This window comes from Triturus cristatus, chromosome 4_1 (genome assembly GCF_964204655.1).
Source record: "Triturus cristatus chromosome 4_1, aTriCri1.1, whole genome shotgun sequence".
NCBI classification, from domain to species: domain Eukaryota; kingdom Metazoa; phylum Chordata; class Amphibia; order Caudata; family Salamandridae; genus Triturus; species Triturus cristatus.
In genome coordinates this window covers 1,179,083,947-1,179,101,441 of record NC_140585.1, presented here as the reverse complement: position 1 = coordinate 1,179,101,441, position 17,495 = coordinate 1,179,083,947, and the positions used below count along the sequence as shown (strand labels likewise).

The 17,495-nt window shown below is 45.3% G+C and overlaps 1 protein-coding gene across 12 annotated transcripts in view; it reads right to left on the bottom strand.

The window, feature by feature from the left end:
* The window catches only part of LOC146856305 (ultra-long-chain fatty acid omega-hydroxylase-like), a 200,101-nt gene that overhangs the window by 135,238 nt on the left and 47,368 nt on the right, over window positions 1-17,495 (bottom strand). For 3 of the 12 annotated variants that reach the window (XM_085654406.1, XM_085654403.1, XM_085654401.1), the window contains exon 1: window positions 6,359-6,683. The exons of the other annotated variants lie outside the window; for them this stretch is intronic. The gene's annotated coding sequence lies outside the window, so the exon portion shown is untranslated. Of the gene's footprint in view, window positions 1-6,358; window positions 6,684-17,495 lie in introns of those variants that run through there. 12 annotated transcript variants of the gene reach the window in all.

The window sequence follows — 17,495 nt, the reverse complement described above, 5'->3', positions numbered from 1 at the left end:
TGCATGTTACCGAATGCCATCAACATGGTCTGGTTTTACCAATCGTCCTTGGTTGCCAGAGCAGTCTGACACTATTCAGAGGAAACTGCACCATCGTAGTGATTGTCTGTAGGGCTGTTGCAGTTTAGAGAGGCATTAGGTTCACCCAGCGCCATCACAGCAGTCAATGCGACGGTCTTGGTGAGTTGCTGTCCCCATAGTTTGTTGCTGCGGCGATCTTTGGGATTGTAGTGATTCATCCATGATGTCAGTGCTATCTCAGGGATCAAGGTCATGTCTTTATTAGCGAGATTGGTGCGATCCTCCCACCAGTTACACCTCTTCATCTAGTCCCACACTGCCTCCAGGTTTGCAAAATATCAGGTCTTTCCTTCTGCCACTAAGGATCATGTTTGAGCTACATAAAACATTCAAATTAAATTAAACTTAAAAAACGCCACTGAGCCAGGAACATCATAGAATATTTCAGATTCTGTTCTCATGGGGCTCATTTGATTTCTGCAAAGCTGCAACAGTCTCTGCACAAGGAACGTGAAATCTGGATAAAAGTTGATGACTGCAGTGTCATATTTGACTTGGAGGGCACTATGAGCAGTCTGGAGGAATACATTTGATCTCTAGGGTTAAATATCCTTGCTATGATTGTACATGGTGGCACCCTGGGTTTAGGCAGGGCCCCTGGGATCCTATGGGCTAATTCCACAGAGAAGTAACTAGATTGGCCTTGGGCTGCAGCTTCTTAAGGATGAGGTCTTCCACGAAGGCCTTCTACCGTCTCTGGAACCCCAACTATATGAATGTTGTTTCCCCTTTATCTCCCTTCCTAGTACTCCAGTTTGGCCACCATGGTCTTTGTGGTTGTACGCAGATCTTTGACTTGCTGTTTAGAAGTCGCAGTTTCAGACTGGAGGGCCATGAGTGAATCTTCTGTGTCTTTTAGTCGTGCATTGATATTGAAAAGTTCTGTTCTGACCCACATGACCTCAATGTCTATTTTTGTTTCCTGGGATTCACAAACTCCCTGGATCACAGCTATAATGTCTTTAAGTGTAATGGTATCGCTCTCATTCGGGGGTTGGTCAGTAGGTCTTTGATTGTCCATCACCTCAGTCTTGGGCACCCCTTCTCGTGGGAGCGCAAATTTGTCTAGTTTTGTTTGCTGTGTCCCCCAGGCACCTCTACCCCAGTCATCTTTGTTGGAGCTCAGAGTCTTCGTGTATGAGAGGGGCATCGGGGTAGTCGCCAGCCAGTCAGCTATGGGGGCTGTCCACCACAATAGTCCTGAGTGGCCCAATTACCCCCTTTGTACATCCTCTCAATTGCCCGGGATACATATCAAGGCCGGAAGAAGGTTGTACTAGGAGTAGAGCTTGCCATGCTTATGGTGCAAAGTCTGGTTCTGTTCCCAAGTGGAGCTTCATGAATTTAGCAATGGGAAGCTGTAAGTCAGTGTGAGGTGTTTGTTAGAGTGCAGACTCAGTGCCTCAGACCCTCAATGCTCGATCACACTGTACATCTCCGTTTGTGGAGGATAAGGAATATGCAGAGGGTAGGTCATCCCCGGGATACATTGATACAGTTCTGTGTAGCCGGGTGTGTCAGGAAGTGCTCAGCTCAGGGTTCCGGTGCAGTCGACAGTTCTTAGCTCTATGGGTTGATTGTGTAGGTTCAGCTAGGTATGTTAACTGTGTGGGCTCAAACAGAGCGCCATCTGATGGAAAAAAGAGTGGGGGGAGAGTGAGGACAATACGGGATTTATCCTCTTGTCACGCAACAGAGATCCTCTCACTTCCCATGAGTACTCCAACCCCACTCCGGTCTAATCATGTCTGCTTTTGTCACGCGGGCAGAGGGTGACAATGGTGGGAAGCGTTTCACTATATGCAGGCAGCAAGTGGGTCACAGGGGGCGCGCAGGCCCCCGCATCGTGGTCAAGATCCTGACTATGTCAAGGCCTGCACTGAGTCATATCGGCCCGAGGGAAGACCGTCACAGGCAGCAGGGGTTCCTTTCTCCCCACCCCCAGCAGTAGCAGCCCTCATCAGGTGAGTGGTGGTCCTGAATCCTACAGCCATTGCAGCACAGTTCCCTTGACCGCACACCTTGACCCTCCCCGACAAGGTGTTTGTCTTTCTCCATGGGACTTTCATAAAACTCACTGCCGCCAGACGGGTTGATGGTGCCTCCAAGGCACCTCCTTGACTGCTGTTTTTCAGGGGCCAGGAGCGCCAAACTATACTGCTGTGTTGCCGGCCGGTCCTGCCGTGGCCTCGTACTGCCGCCCCGGTCCATTTCTCAGTTCAGTGTTTGGGTTTCTCCCTCAGGGCAGGATGTCTTGGGTCGTAGCAGTGACAAGGAGTCTCTTTGGTCCTGCAGTCACCTCCGTTGAGAGTTCACTTCGCTATTGTCAACATTAAAGTGAAACCAAGGCATGGGGAGCGTTGACAAAAAAAGCATGTTTGCCAAGTTGACAAACAGATGTTTTTTTTTTGTAAAAGCGCCCATACCGCACTTTCACTTTAATAGCGGCCACGCACCTTTCTTTAGACGCGGCTTGTCTAAAGAAAGGGGCTCGGCCTCTATGAATGTGAAAGCGCCACATGGGCACTAGAAAACAAAGCTTTTTTTTTTTTTAAAGTACGTGCGGCTGCTATACTTAAAGCGGACCGTGCTGCTAAAATAAGGAAAGAAAGAAACACGGCCAGTATATTTAAAGCGGACCACCATTAGGAAATAGAAGAAAAGCGTGTGGTGTAGTGGGTGGTATAGTGGCAATTTATTAAACAAAATAGTGCTCAAAGCCAAGATAAAGCAGACTGTGTAACAAGACAAGTAAAAGGTCCAGTCGTTGTGGAAGGTAACAAATGCAGACAAGGCCATACCAAGGAGGGACTAACGAGCCTAATAACGAAAGGACAAGGACACAAGCCAATTAAAAATATGGGAGGAGAGAGGGCGGGGCTTTAAAGCCATAGTCCAATACTGCATGCCTCGCAGCAGCGCATGCGCTGCCGGGGCGCGACATAAAAAAAGACTGAGGGAAATCTACCTCCGGGCAGCACAAAATCTGCGTTTCTATAGCACTTAGCTCTACAACAGACTCCAACAACAAGAAATAATAACCATGTTGTAATAGCACTTGAACCAAATGCTTTGACAATATTATTGTACTGGTTATTTGTGCACAGAGTAGTGCAACACTGTCCGAGCAACTGGAGCCAGAGAAGTGCCACAAAGAGCAGGTTGACAGCATTGGGGAGACAGGCCGTTTCCTCTTTAGGTGTTTCCAATATGTAAACACTGAGGCGCTTTTAACGCAAGTATTAGCTTGCAGCCCTGACAGGGAAATCTTGATGCAAGAGAAAAAGTCAGTGCCAAGCAACTACTAGAAATAGGAATATTGACTATCTAGCAAACATTGCCATTGCTGATTAAGCACATCTGGATAACAGATTAGACAGAGCTATGGGCAGGCCATCTACTGTGAGAAAAGACTGAAAATTGAGAAAATCATCATTAGGAGGAGCATTATTTTTGCATCAGTGGTGGGTTTGTATAACACAAAACACTGTACTCTACTTTTAGGAAAGTGCATTGACCTATTCAGTCAATGATGAAAAGCATTTTTTCTTAAAAATGAACTGGATCTGCTCCGAGGCCTTGCTGCAGTGACTAGGACGTAGTGGTGTGGTCCTGCGTTTATGCCACGTGTTACTGGCTGCTCCTCTGCTGGGCAGACTTGCCCACACCACCCAAATCCTGGCAGGTTCAAGGATTGATGGGTATGTAAGTTAAGGTAGATGGCATTTGTGTTAAAGATGCAAAGGACTGGGGAAGGGGTGGCAATAACAAGTTGCCTGGGCATGTCTGTATTTTTTCATGTACAGCATGTATTAGGTCTCGCTAGACAGGGCATGCGCTGGCTCGAAGAGACGTGTTGTGATCAATCAGTGGGCAGCAGCGCTGGGGCTTGACTGCATGCGCCCCCGTGGGGTACTTCAGGGAATAGACTGAAGTGGCTGCCATATGCCTAGGATTTTTACACGACTTTCAGACATGCTAAACATTAGCAGTGCTGCTATTCAGCATGGGTAAAAGACATTGACAGTGCCAATAGCTCTCAGTATGCCGAGACCGCTTGGCTGTGCCAATACTTGTTTATTATCATTTGTGCTTCAGGTAATAGGTGGAATTTAAATGTCAGCAATAACCTACACATCTTCTAAGCATCAAGAAATTGTATTTTTCAGTTTATAAACCATTGTTTATGAACTATAAAACAAGTTGCATTGCACCATGATGGACTCACGTGCCTCTCCACGTGCAGCATCTCTCCTATATACAAATCAGGCACGCAACACCCATTGGACTCAAAGGGCTTCAGCCCCCCCCCCCCCTCGTGTGTGGCAGCCCGGGATGAGACAGCTTCCCGGGCACACACACAGCCGCACCCGAGCACTTCACAGGTCTTTAAAAGACCATTTGTCTGTTAATGAGGCCTCGCTGTTGTTTCACCCCTTCTAAGAGCCCCTGCAGCTCCACTCTGCCTATTGCTTAAAGATTCAGCCTCCCCCCCGAAATTTTGTCTCAGTTCCCCCCCCCCACCCCCGAAATCTGCCTCTAGTTGCGCCTCTGATACAAATGAATGGCAGAGGACACAGGACTGTGCAGCTCGTCTCCCCATCTACGTCCTTGCCGTCTCCTGATGAAGAAAAAGTTACTTTCCTCGCCTCCTGGTCTATCAGTCTGCCATGCTCAGCAAGGACTGCAGGAAGTAAACTTGGCTCTGACAGCCGCACAGCTGCCAAGTTTCGCAGGTCCATGCATGATGAGATGCTCCAGTCCAGGTTATTTCTTTCAATTCTGGAACTTGTAGTCCTAGTCTCAAATGGAATAAATAGGACTACAAGTCCCAGAATTTAAAGAAAAAAATCTGTACTGTAGCAACTCATCACAAATGGGCCTGAACAACTTGGCAGGGCCGCAGCCGTGTTTGTTTTCCTCCTGTACTCTTGCCATCTCTAATTCACGGGTAGCAAGGGCACTGCCAAGGTTCGCAATGGGATGCAGATGCGACCGATAAATGACGTACATGCCTCAGAATGGATGCGGTGAGGGTTTTAAGTGGGCCTGGTTCTGCGGTGCTCAGCACCGGCAGTTCTAAAAAGCAGGTGCCGAGATGGGTCCCTATTGGGATCTCCATTTTTGCCCTCACCCTCACGGTGAAAAAAAATCTCAACTCTGCAGCAGTATTACCCTTCACTGCCTTTGATGTAACTTCAAAGAGACTCGTTATAGTTCTTTCACTGTCTCATTTCAGAATTGAAGCATTTTCAATATTATATACAACAAAGCCATAGTTTTTGCTTATTTATCTTCTGCAACTAACAACCACTGGCAAAGCCAATAGTCCTAGCATGTTGTAGGCGTAATGTTACTTGTTGTATTATATATCTGAATGCAATGACAGATGCAGCAAATTACCATTCAGGTGGCACTCTATGCTACGCACAGATTTTTAGCTCACGTTTTAAGCCACGCCCTAATTACATCGGCCACGCCCCTTTGAGAGACCCCACAGTTTTTTCATCCCACATAAAGCGCTGGATGCGGATAATGGACTCTTGTGCGATTACTGAGCAAAAGGGTGACCCAAAAAATATGACAAGAATTGAAGATCGTTGTTGACCAATTTCAGCTTCAGTGTAAACTGAAAAAGAGACAGGGGGGTGGGAGGGGTGTTTGCCTGTACCTACTTCTCAGTCACTTATTTCATGTCTGATGGTAATTGTGAGACTGCGTCGTATATAACTGTGGATATGATGCGTTGCCTTAAAATGCAATTTAAAAAGTTCACAAGAAAGTGGGAATTGTAATCTTTTATCATGTGTTATGTTATCTAGCATTCGTGGCGCAAGCTCATTGAGACGCACATAAACTGGAATGGAGTACCTTTGAAACTCATTAGGAATCCCCCCTGTTCTCCAAATTGACATGAAATATACTAATATCTGAGGCATGGAGAAACATGCAAATCTCAACATACATCTGAAACTGATAAATATCACAAAAAGTATCTTTTTACGGTCACTATAAAAAAGGTTTGCTAATGTAAGCTTGAAAATTGAACAGGAAGGGAACAGTACAGTGAGCAACAGTTAATTCATTTTCAGAAATTCTGGAAATGTAATTAATGATTGGTAGCTTTTAGATGTAAAATATTTAGCTGCTTTAGTGCCGGAGCGAAATAATGCTTCTTTTTGATTTAAAAATTAACTTTCGGAAAAAAGTATCTAAAAATAACCCTGCAATTGAACAAACAGATGTTTAAAGCAATCAGTGAACGCGCATTGCTTACCTGCCAGAGAAGCAGCCAGTTGGTGAATATAGACGTACACACCCCTGCAATGCCGTTTTATGCGATACAAGCCCAGGTCACATGACCACAATTAGACACTTGTTAGACAATAGCAACACCCTTAGGGCGCCGGAAGACTGCAGTGTGTCAGAGGTCGATGACGCTGCGGGTATTTCCAGTGCACGACTCTCTGCAAAACTCGTGACTTCTACTCCAGTGAGTGACATCAGTGTTTTAGTGCCTGTGAAAGGTGGAGAATGCGAGCTCTGGGGACCGTGGTCCGTGCACTGCTCACCAGCGAGCTTCAAACACCTGCTGGGCGGCTGGCTCCACGCCCCTCTCGCTGCCCTTCACACTGTGAACATGGGCTGCGCAGGGGTGCCTCTGACGGACAGTGTTTATTTACAACATGGCCGCGAAGGAGGAGCCTCAACACAGAAGGTGTGCTGCTGAACACAGCTTTAGGAACACACTAATGCTAATAAGGGGGCATGTGAACGAACAACTAAAGTCAAGCAGCTCTGAGTGAGCAGGAAACCAGCCCTAAGCCAACAGAGGACAAGCCATGCTCCATCATCTACTGTCTCCAAGCCAGTCACTTCGTTTTTTACTTTTCGTGTTTCTTAGCTAGTTCGCATATTTATTTGATTTATAGAGGAGCCATCAAAATAGACTCTGGGATCTACCCACCCCATTCCCCGTTTTATGTGTCTGCCTTGATGGTCTAGCCGTCACCAGACCTGATATGGTCTACATAAAAAAATACTTTCTGAAGTACAACCGAGAGAAGGGTTTTGTCTCCATCCACATTTTCCTTTCCCCGAGTACAGCATTTGATTGGCAAGCCGTTGTATGCTTGTATTGCAACTTTGCTTATGCTCAATACCACAGAATTTAGTCTATGGTGACAAGCCACTGATCGCAAACAATTCACCTGATCTGTTTATGAAAAGTTACAACAAATGCAGTAGGCCTGATGTTTATTGTGAAAAGCATACATCAAAGCCGAAAAACATTTAAGATTGGATTATTATTACACTTTGCCAAAGCATTTATAGTGGTATAATGTTGTGCAGAATCCCACAGATTGCCATAGTAGGCAAAGGTTCTTCTGGTGGTGGTCACCCCCCCCCCGACAAACACTGGTTGTAGAAATTATTCTCAGTGATAATCCTTGATAACCCATTATTAAAGGGATTGTGTTTGGTTTTGCAACTAGAACTTTGTCTATATATGTGTACATTTTAGAAATGTATGCCTGATGGCTGGCTTGTAGGAAAGCTTAAGCCTGATTTATCAGGCCTGAATTGATGTGGTGAAAAGCCAATTATAAAGGCTATAGGCATGATTGGCTCTTTGTGAAACGTTATGTCCGATGCCATATGTGCGATATGTTTATAATAAAAGGTTATGACAAAGGCAGGAGACCGGACTTAATTACATCAAAAATAAATATGTTAAAAATATTATTAGAAAGTTTTAATGTATTGAACCTTGGATCTAAAAGCTGGTGCATGGGGCACGGGATCACAACACTTCAGTCATTAGCTGTAATGCCATACGAGTGGTGCTTTTTACATATGAATATTTTCCTTAAAAATTAGTGCACTTGCGTGCCAAGGCTGTGGGGCCACTCCTTTAGATTGCCACTGTTTCCTTGTGTAGGCCCCATTTTATTACTTTCATTCTTTTGGGTTTTCCCCAATTTTCTTAGAGTGCACTGCAGCTCCCTAGGGCTGCTCACTTGCTGCTCCATGTGTCCACTACATCTAAACTAGGCAGCCATCTAAGGCTGGTATTATCCATTGTGTATCATTGTTTTACCATTCCAAGATGGCCAACATCTTGCTTCTACAAACAGAAGCCTTGTTGGAGCTTTAAAACAACTGTAATCATTGTACTGTAAAAATGGCTGCCTGCTGCTATGATTAACATTATTTTTCATTGCAGCCATACACTTGCCATGTTTAGACATTACTTTAATTATGTTAATTTACCTTGCTTATGCTTGTAAAGTTTGTATTTGTATGAATGCTAGTATGAGTCAGTGGGTGGATGAACTGAGACATGAGTGCAAAGATGAGTGACAGAGTAAATGTAATATGATCAGGCTTTCCTGTTTTCAGTTTCTATTTTTGGTAAATGTTGGTGTTTTTCCCCCCAGTGTTTTCAAGGGATTTCAATACCTTAAAAAAACAGTGGTTATCAGTGGTTGCACATTGTCGCGCCGTTAAAAACAACAGAAACAGTGTTTTTCCGGTGTTTATGGAACTTTTTGCTTTTATTATTGCTTTCTGCAATGATAGTGCATGGTATATAGACAGTGTATGTACAGTGTATATGAGGTCCAAATACATTTTTACAAATCAAACTTATCATAGTACACCATACAATACTTCTTCAGTGAGTCTTTGGTCATGCACGCTCGCTCTTTCCTGCCCATGTAAACTTTTATCTGTGAAAAGGCCCTCCTCAACATTGGCACTTGAGACAGGCAACGCCAAAATAGCCAGTACACAATTTGCTAACTCTGGCCACTGACATAGCTTTCCATGCCAATACTGGTGCACCTGAAGATTCTTATACTCTGCAACCGGTTCTGCAACAAATGCGTTGAACTGGGCACATATGCCCTCAGAGTTATTGAGGCGGTCATAAATGAAACAGCACTTTTGAAACTCCAGAGAAAATTTCCCTTTACGGAAGGGATCCATAACTTGTGCAGAGTACCACAGTGAGGCTTCATGGACTTCAAATGCCATGGTTGGTGAAGGGCTATTTCTCATACATTGTAAAATACAAGTTCCTGCCCCTCAACATTTCTTTGCTTTCCAAGTGGCAAGAACTCTAACATGGAACATGTTGCAGTGCCAAAGTCACTAAAAGTGTTGCCAAGTCTACTCCCAAGGAGATGTTTCACATCTACACCAATTATGCTGAACACTTGGTAGACAAGGGTGTTTTCAGACGCTTGTTTTTTATTATGTCCACTACACCACTCATGCTTTCCTGTAAAAATCTAAGAATGCAGTAGAGTGTACTTTTTTTTTCAAATCACGATCAATGTGCGACCAAAGATACTCACATTTCTTGCCTTTGGCATAATCACTCAGTAAAAGTTCTGTAAACGGTTGCCACATGGATAATATAGCATTCATGGCCTCTAGGACTGCGAACTAACAGCCAAGTGACACAGTTGGGATGATCATCTTTGATGTCACACAAAGCACAAAATGAGAAATATTTGAGTTTTCGTTTCCGCGCATAACAAAATAGTGCACCAGAATGGACTAAAAAGTCAATAGCATTCTTCATTAACTCTGAAAATTGTAAAGATGCTTTCAGCATACCATCCAACAAGTGGCAAGGATCTCCTACATGGAAGCACTTCAGCTGAGGTCACACCACAACTTTTTCATATACGTAGCTGAGTCACTGCAAATAAAAACAATATCCCTCCAATCTTTGTTGAACTTGGTAAGAACTTTTTGCAGCAGCATTCCAGGTGACACTGCATTCCATGTTTTCCAAAAGTCTGGTGTCATGTTTTCACCAGTATCCCAGATGCTTTGTGACAGCACTCTTTTCACATATACCTGTCACTATACCTTGCATTGAATGTTTAAAGTCTGGAGTGTTTGTCAATTCACCTACTATCAATACTGACTCACTAGAAAGCGGGCTGATGTGTCAAGGGTTTTTACCCATTCTCTGTGGGTAAATGGGATGGTTCATATTGGGAAAGATTCTTATGAAACCTACATTTTTCAAGATTCGAACGTAGCCATAAAATCAAATATGATTTTGGTATTTCCGGATTCTCTACAGTTTGTAAAATAAATAAACAACACCTAAAACATGCTTCTAACCCCTGTATCTTTTGACCAAAAAACTGGAAACAGGAAGAAGAAACAATATTTTAGTGACAACCCTAAACAACAAAACTAGAGCAGAATAATGTTAGCCCAGTTTTCTTGCTGCTGCCTTATATAACAGAGTTACATTGCATTGGCTCCTTTGGGAAGAAATAAAAATGCCTCAGTCACTCTCCTTTTACTTTCTTTGAATGGCCTGTAGTTTGTGGTTGTGCAGGTTTTTTTTTCAGTGTTTATATGTTTGCACTGGTGAGGGTTATTTACCTTCAAGTGGGGTTTTATTAGTTATTCTAGGTTTAAACCTAAAATCGGACACCCTAATTATGATGTAGTCGCTGCCTAAACCTACCAGTGATTGAAGAGGTATTTTAACCTATCAGCCAGACCTATTGGCATTGTAAGTGTTGTTTGTTTTCTCAGGGTCAGTCTCACAGGACTTAAAACACTTAAAGCAATGCTTTGCCCACTCTGACTTTGATTCTTTGGATGGGCTGTGAATGGGGTTTCAATTTTAGATGCTTTCTTGTAGTGGTTTTGTGGGAAAACGTTCAGGAAAGTCGGTGTCTCAGAGTAATAAAGACAAATAATTCAAATCTGAATGTATTTATGCTCCCTTCTTAGAAACAACATAGTTCAGGATTTAAAAAAATATTCATTGTATTGTTTGGTAACTGCATATTTATGATGCATATACGTCTTTGATTGGTCACTAACCTTTTCAATTAGAGAGCAATCCTTAATCTTCCCAGAACAACAATCTGATACCAGCACTGCCAAATTTGGCCAAAGTTTGTTGAAAAGCTCAAATACTGAGGCGGAATATAGTATTTATGTTAGTCCATTTAGGAGATACCTGTACACAGCCAGCAGAGATTAATTAGAGAAAGAGGTTTTCTTTGAAATTGAGAAAAGTGTGCTGCAGAATTCTGAGAAAAATTGGGATAATTAGTCCTCCAGTGTTCACACACTTGATGTTTATGAATTGTTATTGATGCCAAAACTGATAAACCTCTTAGACTAACAAGGAACCCGAATCTGTAAGATCCCAAATGCGCTTTGGAACAGGAGGGTCTCAGGAGATGCATGCAAGATTATTCATAACATTTCCATCACCATTATAAAATCAATACCAAAAGTAATCATTATCTCTGGCAGATTGCTGTCACTCAAGGATTTATGATAGGTATGTTGTTGTCAGACTGTGACAGCATATCAATTCCTAATTGACCAGGTTTCGACTGATACAATATTTCTTAGTACATAGAGCATACCGGCACCAACTAAGATAAACAAATACTTCAACCGCACTGATGCCCACAGCCCCAGATGTAGGCAGAAAGATGGGGGATCTATTACACATGTTATGGGCCTGCACTGCTCTCGTCCCTTATTGGGAAGCTGTCACTACATACTAGTCGCAATGTACTGGCTGAGTGGTGGAACGTACTTGGAAAGTCTGCCTCTTAGGTTTATATCGTAGATCCGAAAAGCACACGGTGACATGCTGATTCATGGACCTGGGATTAATTGTGGCTAAACATTTGATTACTAGATGCTGGAAGTCCTTAGAATCCCCGCCTAAGAAAGCTTGGTTTCAGTCACTTGTGAATTGGGCTCAAGCGGAAAGTGTTGCATTACACCTTGAGGATACCCAATGGATGTGAACACTTCCGATAGCGGTGGCATGGGACCCGTTCCTACTAGACCTCCGCAATGCCTGGCAGGAGAGCGAAGAGACGTGAGAGGCCTCCCAGGACACAGATAGGATGCAAACAACAGGAACCAGCACAGAGTAAGATAGGTAACTAAATAAGACGTATAGCTTGGGGATCTGCGTGACCTCACACCTCGAACATCTTACACACATATCCAGGGTACACCACAACCGATTAGTAGGATGGGGACTATACCACACAGCAATACCACACTAATTACGAATATTAATAGTCAAAGACACAGAAGTGGCGCAGCCATTGGAGGGCAACAGAATACAAAGCTGGGCAACAGTTACCACCCCACTTATCTATTCATTATTATCCCTACCCGACTCCCCGGTCCCGTCCCTTAACCGCCCCTGCTACCCTGCACCCCGCATGCTGCGCACAGAAAACACACCAATGATGTCATGGTCATGTAACCTTGATCTGTATGTGTTAACCTCTGTTACATGCACATGTGAATATCCGCCAATAATAATTGTTAAAAAAAAAAAATCAATAAAACAAATTTAAACAAAAAAAAAAATCAATTCCTAATTGACAGCAGCTCCAACGTTTTTGCATGGAAATAAACTCCTCTAAACCGATTAGATTTTGGGACCTAAAGCAGACCGAAATTTCCATTTCTTCAACATATGCTCTATTAAAGACCTCCTGTTTTACATATAGTGACATACCTTCTGAAATACTACCCGTTGCCCATCAGGAAGTATGAAATCATGGTAAAAACAGTTATTTGTCTACGCCATGGGTACTCACAAACTTTCTCTCGGGGGCCAAATTTACAGTGTGGTTTGTGGCCGAGTGCCGCAGCAGTGATGGCAGGGTCAGTGGGGGAGGGGGCGGGGCTAGACCATGTGGTTGAACACAGGCCCCTGCAGATGACGCCTTTGTCCACCGAGCCACCAGACCCGGCATACACACATCTTTCTCTCTCTCTCTCTCTCTCTCTGTGTGTCTCCCTCCCTCTCACTATCTCTCCCTCCCTCTGTCTCCCTCCCTCCCTCTCTCCTATCTCTCCCTCCCTCTCTCCGATCTCTCCCTCCCTCTCTCTGATCTCTCCCTCCCTCTCTCTCTCTTTCTGTCTCCCTCTGTCTCACTCACTCTGTCTGTCTCCCTCTGCCTGTCTCCATCCCTCTCTATCTCCTCTGTCTCCCTCCCTCTCTCTCCTCTGTCTCCCTCCCTCTGTCTCCGTCTATCTCCCTCTGTTGCTCTCCTCCCTCTGACTGTCTCCCTCCATCTCCCTCTGTTTGTCCCCCTCTCCCTCCCTCTGCCTCCCTCTCCCTCTCTGTCTCTCTGCCTGTCTGTCTCAGTCTCTGCCTCTATCTGTCTGTCCCTTCTCTGTCTGTCTGTCCCTGTCTCTGTGTCTGTCCCTGTTTCCCTCCCTCTGTCTCCCTCTCCGTCTCTCTGTCTCTGTTTGTCTCTACCTCTATCTGTCTGCCCCTATCTCTGCCTCTGTCTGTCCCTGTCTCCGTCTGTCTCTGTCTCTGTCTCTGTCTCTCTCTCTCTCTCTCTCTCTCTCTCTCTCTCTCTCTCTCTCTCTCTCTGTCTCTCTCTCTCTCTCTCTCTCTGTCTCTCTCTCTCTCCCTCTCTCTGTCTCTCCCTCTCTCTGTCTCTCCCTCTGTCTCACTCTGTCTCCCTCCCTCTGTCTCCCTCCCTCTGTCTCCCTCCCTCTGTCTACCTGCCTCTTCTCCCTCCCTCTCCCTGTCTGTCTCCCTGTCTGTCTCCCTCCCTCTGTCGCCCTCCCTCTGTCGCCCTCCCTCTGTCGCCCTCCTCCCTCTGTCTGTCTCCCTCTGTCTTTTGCCCTCTGTCTCCCTCTCTCTGTCTCCCTCCCTCTCTCTATCTCTCCCTCCCTCTCTCCCCGTCTGTCTCACTCACTCTGTCTCCCTCCCTCTGTCTACCTGCCTCTTCTCCCTCCCTCCCTCTCCCTGTCTGTCTCCCTCCCTCTGTCTCTTTGTCTGTCTCCCTCCCTGTCTCCCTCCGTCTCTCCCTCTCTCTCCCTCCCTCCCTCTCTCCCTTCCTCTCTCTCTCCCTCCCTCTCTCTCTCCCTCTATCCCACCCACTCTGTCCGTCTCCCTCTCTCTCTCCCTCCCTCTTTCTACCTCTGTCTGTCTCCCTGTCTGTCTCCCTGTCTGTCTCCCTGTCTGTCTCCCTGTCTGTCTCCCTGTCTGTCTCCCTGTCTGTCTCCCTGTCTGTCTCCCTGTCTGTCTCCCTGTCTGTCTCCCTGTCTGTCTCCCTGTCTGTCTCCCTGTCCGTCTCCCTGTCCGTCTCCCTGTCCGTCTCCCTGTCCGTCTCCCTGTCCGTCTCCCTGTCCGTCTCCCTGTCCGTCTCCCTGTCTGTCTCCCTGTCTGTCTCCCTGTCTGTCTCTCCCTCTATCTCCCTCTCTCTCCAGCTGTCTGTCTATCTCTGTCTCCCTCCCTCTGTCTCCCTCCCTCTCTCTCTCTCTCTCTCTCTCTCCAGCTGTCTGTCTGTCTCTGTCTCCCTCCCTCTGTCTCCCTCCCTCTATCTCCCATGGTCTGCCTCCCTCTGTCTGCCTCCCTCTGTCTGCCTCCCTCTGTCTGCCTCCCTCTCCCTCCCTCTGTCTTCCCCTGACTCCCTTCCTTTGTCTCCCTCTGCCTCCCTCTGGCTTCCTCCCTCTGTCTCCCTCTCTTTGTCTCCCTGTCTCTCTGTCTCCCCCCCCTCTCCCTCCCTCTGTCTCCCCCCTCTACCTCCCTCTTCCTGTCTCCCTCCCTCTGTCTCCCTCCCTCTTTCTGTCTCCTTCCCTCTGTCTGTCTCCTTCCCTCTGTCTGTCTCCTTCCCTCTGTCTGTCTCCTTCCCTCTGTCTCCCTCCCGGTCTGTCTCCCTCCCTCTGTCTCTCTCTGTCTCCCTCTCTCTCTCTCTCTCTGTCTCCCTCTCTCTCTGTCTCCCTGCCTCTGTCTCCCTCCCTGTCTCCCTCCCTCTGGCCTCTGTCTGTATCCCTCTGTCACCTCACCCTGCGTGTGTGGCAGCCTGGGCTGAGACAGCTTCCCAGGCACACACACAGCCCCAACGAGTACTTCACAGGTCTTTTTTAAAGACCATTTACTTGTTAATGAGGCTTTGTTCTATGTCACCTCTTCTCAACGCCCCTGCATCTCCACTCTGACTCTCACTAGAATCGCCCGGCCCCCACAGAGCAGAGTGTCTCGGAGTCCGCGCTGCTGCGGCGGTGTTTGCTGATACTCTTTAAAAATTATTTTTTTTAAAACATAGGTACAATGTCTGCAAGGTCCGCGGGCCGCCAAGGAAGGCTTGCCGGGCCGCTGGCGGCCGGCGGGCCGTACTATGAGTACCCGTGGTCTACTCCATGCCAAAAAAAAAGATATTGTAATCCCCTATTTCAAAAACAAAAAACAAACTCCTGCCTCTCTATCTGACATGCATTTAATTTTGGAAGGCATTCAGTAAGAAATAAGTTTGCTACTTAGAGACACAGGTATAAAGCGTTTGACTTTAAGTTATGATGAGAATTGCTGATGTTGACATACACCAGGCCAGCCTTATCTTTTCACTGGAATATGCAGTTTAGAAGTACTAGTACAAACCAAATGTATTACGTTGCAAATATACGAAAAAATGGTGTTCAGAACATTAAGCTTTAAGTTAAAAAATATGCATACACTTCATGAATTTATGTCAAAAAGATTTCTTCTAAAATTGAATGTTTAGAAAAAAGTAATAAAAGAAAATTCAAACCCATATATTTTAATATTTTTTAATGTATTGCTCTCTGCCCTGAAATCCAAATAATGAAATGTATGTATTTAAGGATTGTTAAATTCAACAAAAAGAGAAAGTAGGTACTAGCCTGACTCATTGTGTTCTCATTTGATTATCACAACCCTTGGACAACACAAAGCTTCAGATGATGCAATATCCTATGCAGGGGGAGAGCATGACTAATCCATCAGACAACCTTTGGTCTACTAAGGATCATTATCCTGGCACGTGAAGGGACATTACCTTGCATTGCAGAACATCCTCAGGATGATGTAACTGCAATTCTTTTCAGTTTTAAGGCCTGAGCCGGAAGAGTTTTTTTCACTTCAGGGTTCTGGGTAAGGGCAGGGCGGGACTGGGAAACCACCAGCAACCTTTGCAAAAATGTTCGAACCTGCCCAGTTCGGTTCATCATCTTCCTTTCCATCCATCCATTCTCTGCCTCTCTATTCTACGTCTTTGATCTCTCTTGCTGTCTTCCTCTCACTTCTTTCCTTCTTCTCTCTTGGATTATGACCACTGTGTCAGCTGCAATAAACCCTATGGAGGTGGAGACCCAATGGTCCAGGGTTTTCGCAAACCGGTCTCTAATGACTCCAGCCCCTACCACACCACCACCCCATGCCCCCGAGGAAAGGCCCTTGGAGTTTAATTTTCAGATTGACCCTGTGTTTATAAGAGCTCAGCCCCCTCCACCCGAATTAAATGTTCTAATTTGGCACTCTTCCCAAGAATTACAAAGTAAATTCATAGCTTTGGGTCATTGCATGATTTTGAAATGTAGAGAATAGATATTATCTAAATAGGCAGCAGAACAGGCATGGGCGAGTGTGGGATTCCTGACAAGACCAAAGAGCTTTAATGTTATGCTCTTCCGCCCGCCTCCATTGATGTCAATATGGAGTCATGCACTATCTTACACAGGCCCATACCCAACAAAGGACCATTACAATTACAGAAGAATATGGATAGGTTATTAAAGAGAAACTTGACAACCTACAGATACACGGCATGCCAAACACTGCATGAAGGAGAGGTGCCGGAGCACAGAATGAACAATCACTCTCCCAAATAATGAGATTCCAGCTGCAAAACACAGCAGCAATAAATATCGTTAACAAAAATATTGTCACATTTGGTGTACTCTCAGTATTTTTTAAGATAATATTTAAACACATATGAAATGTATGTCAGATGATATTCTAAAAGCGATACTTTGGTACCACACCAGTTCTAGTAGCTCAGCTTCTGCTGCTTCAGAACATCACACTTAATCAGATATATCAGATGTCGACACAGAACAAAAATCCTAAATGGTCTAGGGATTCGGTAATCATCCGAAACACTAGCACTACTAGGTACACCTCTGGTCCTGAAAGCTGAGCTCACCGCCCTTCAACAAAGGATCCCTTTGGACACAAATGCAAACACACATTGCTGCTCCAGAAAGCGGATGCCACACCTCTCAATAATATATGCATGTCACGTCATCGTTCAGACAAAAATAATATGCCACTTTTAGTGATGGGTTTCCTACCTACTTTTTTTCTCCTCGCCTTAATTTCACTTTCTGTCCCTCCTCCAGCCGTAGCCAACCACGCCTAAACAGACTCCCACTTACTACTACCACCTATCCATCACCAAACCTCCATCACTTCTACCCCTCACTTTCATCTTCCCACAGTCCTCATGCTGCCCACCTTCCCTACTCTTACAGCATCCCCCTCTTCTACAGTCAACTGCTGGCTTTCATTGTCATACTCCTTCCATCTATCCTCACCTTCAACCTTTTTACTTTTCCCCTCT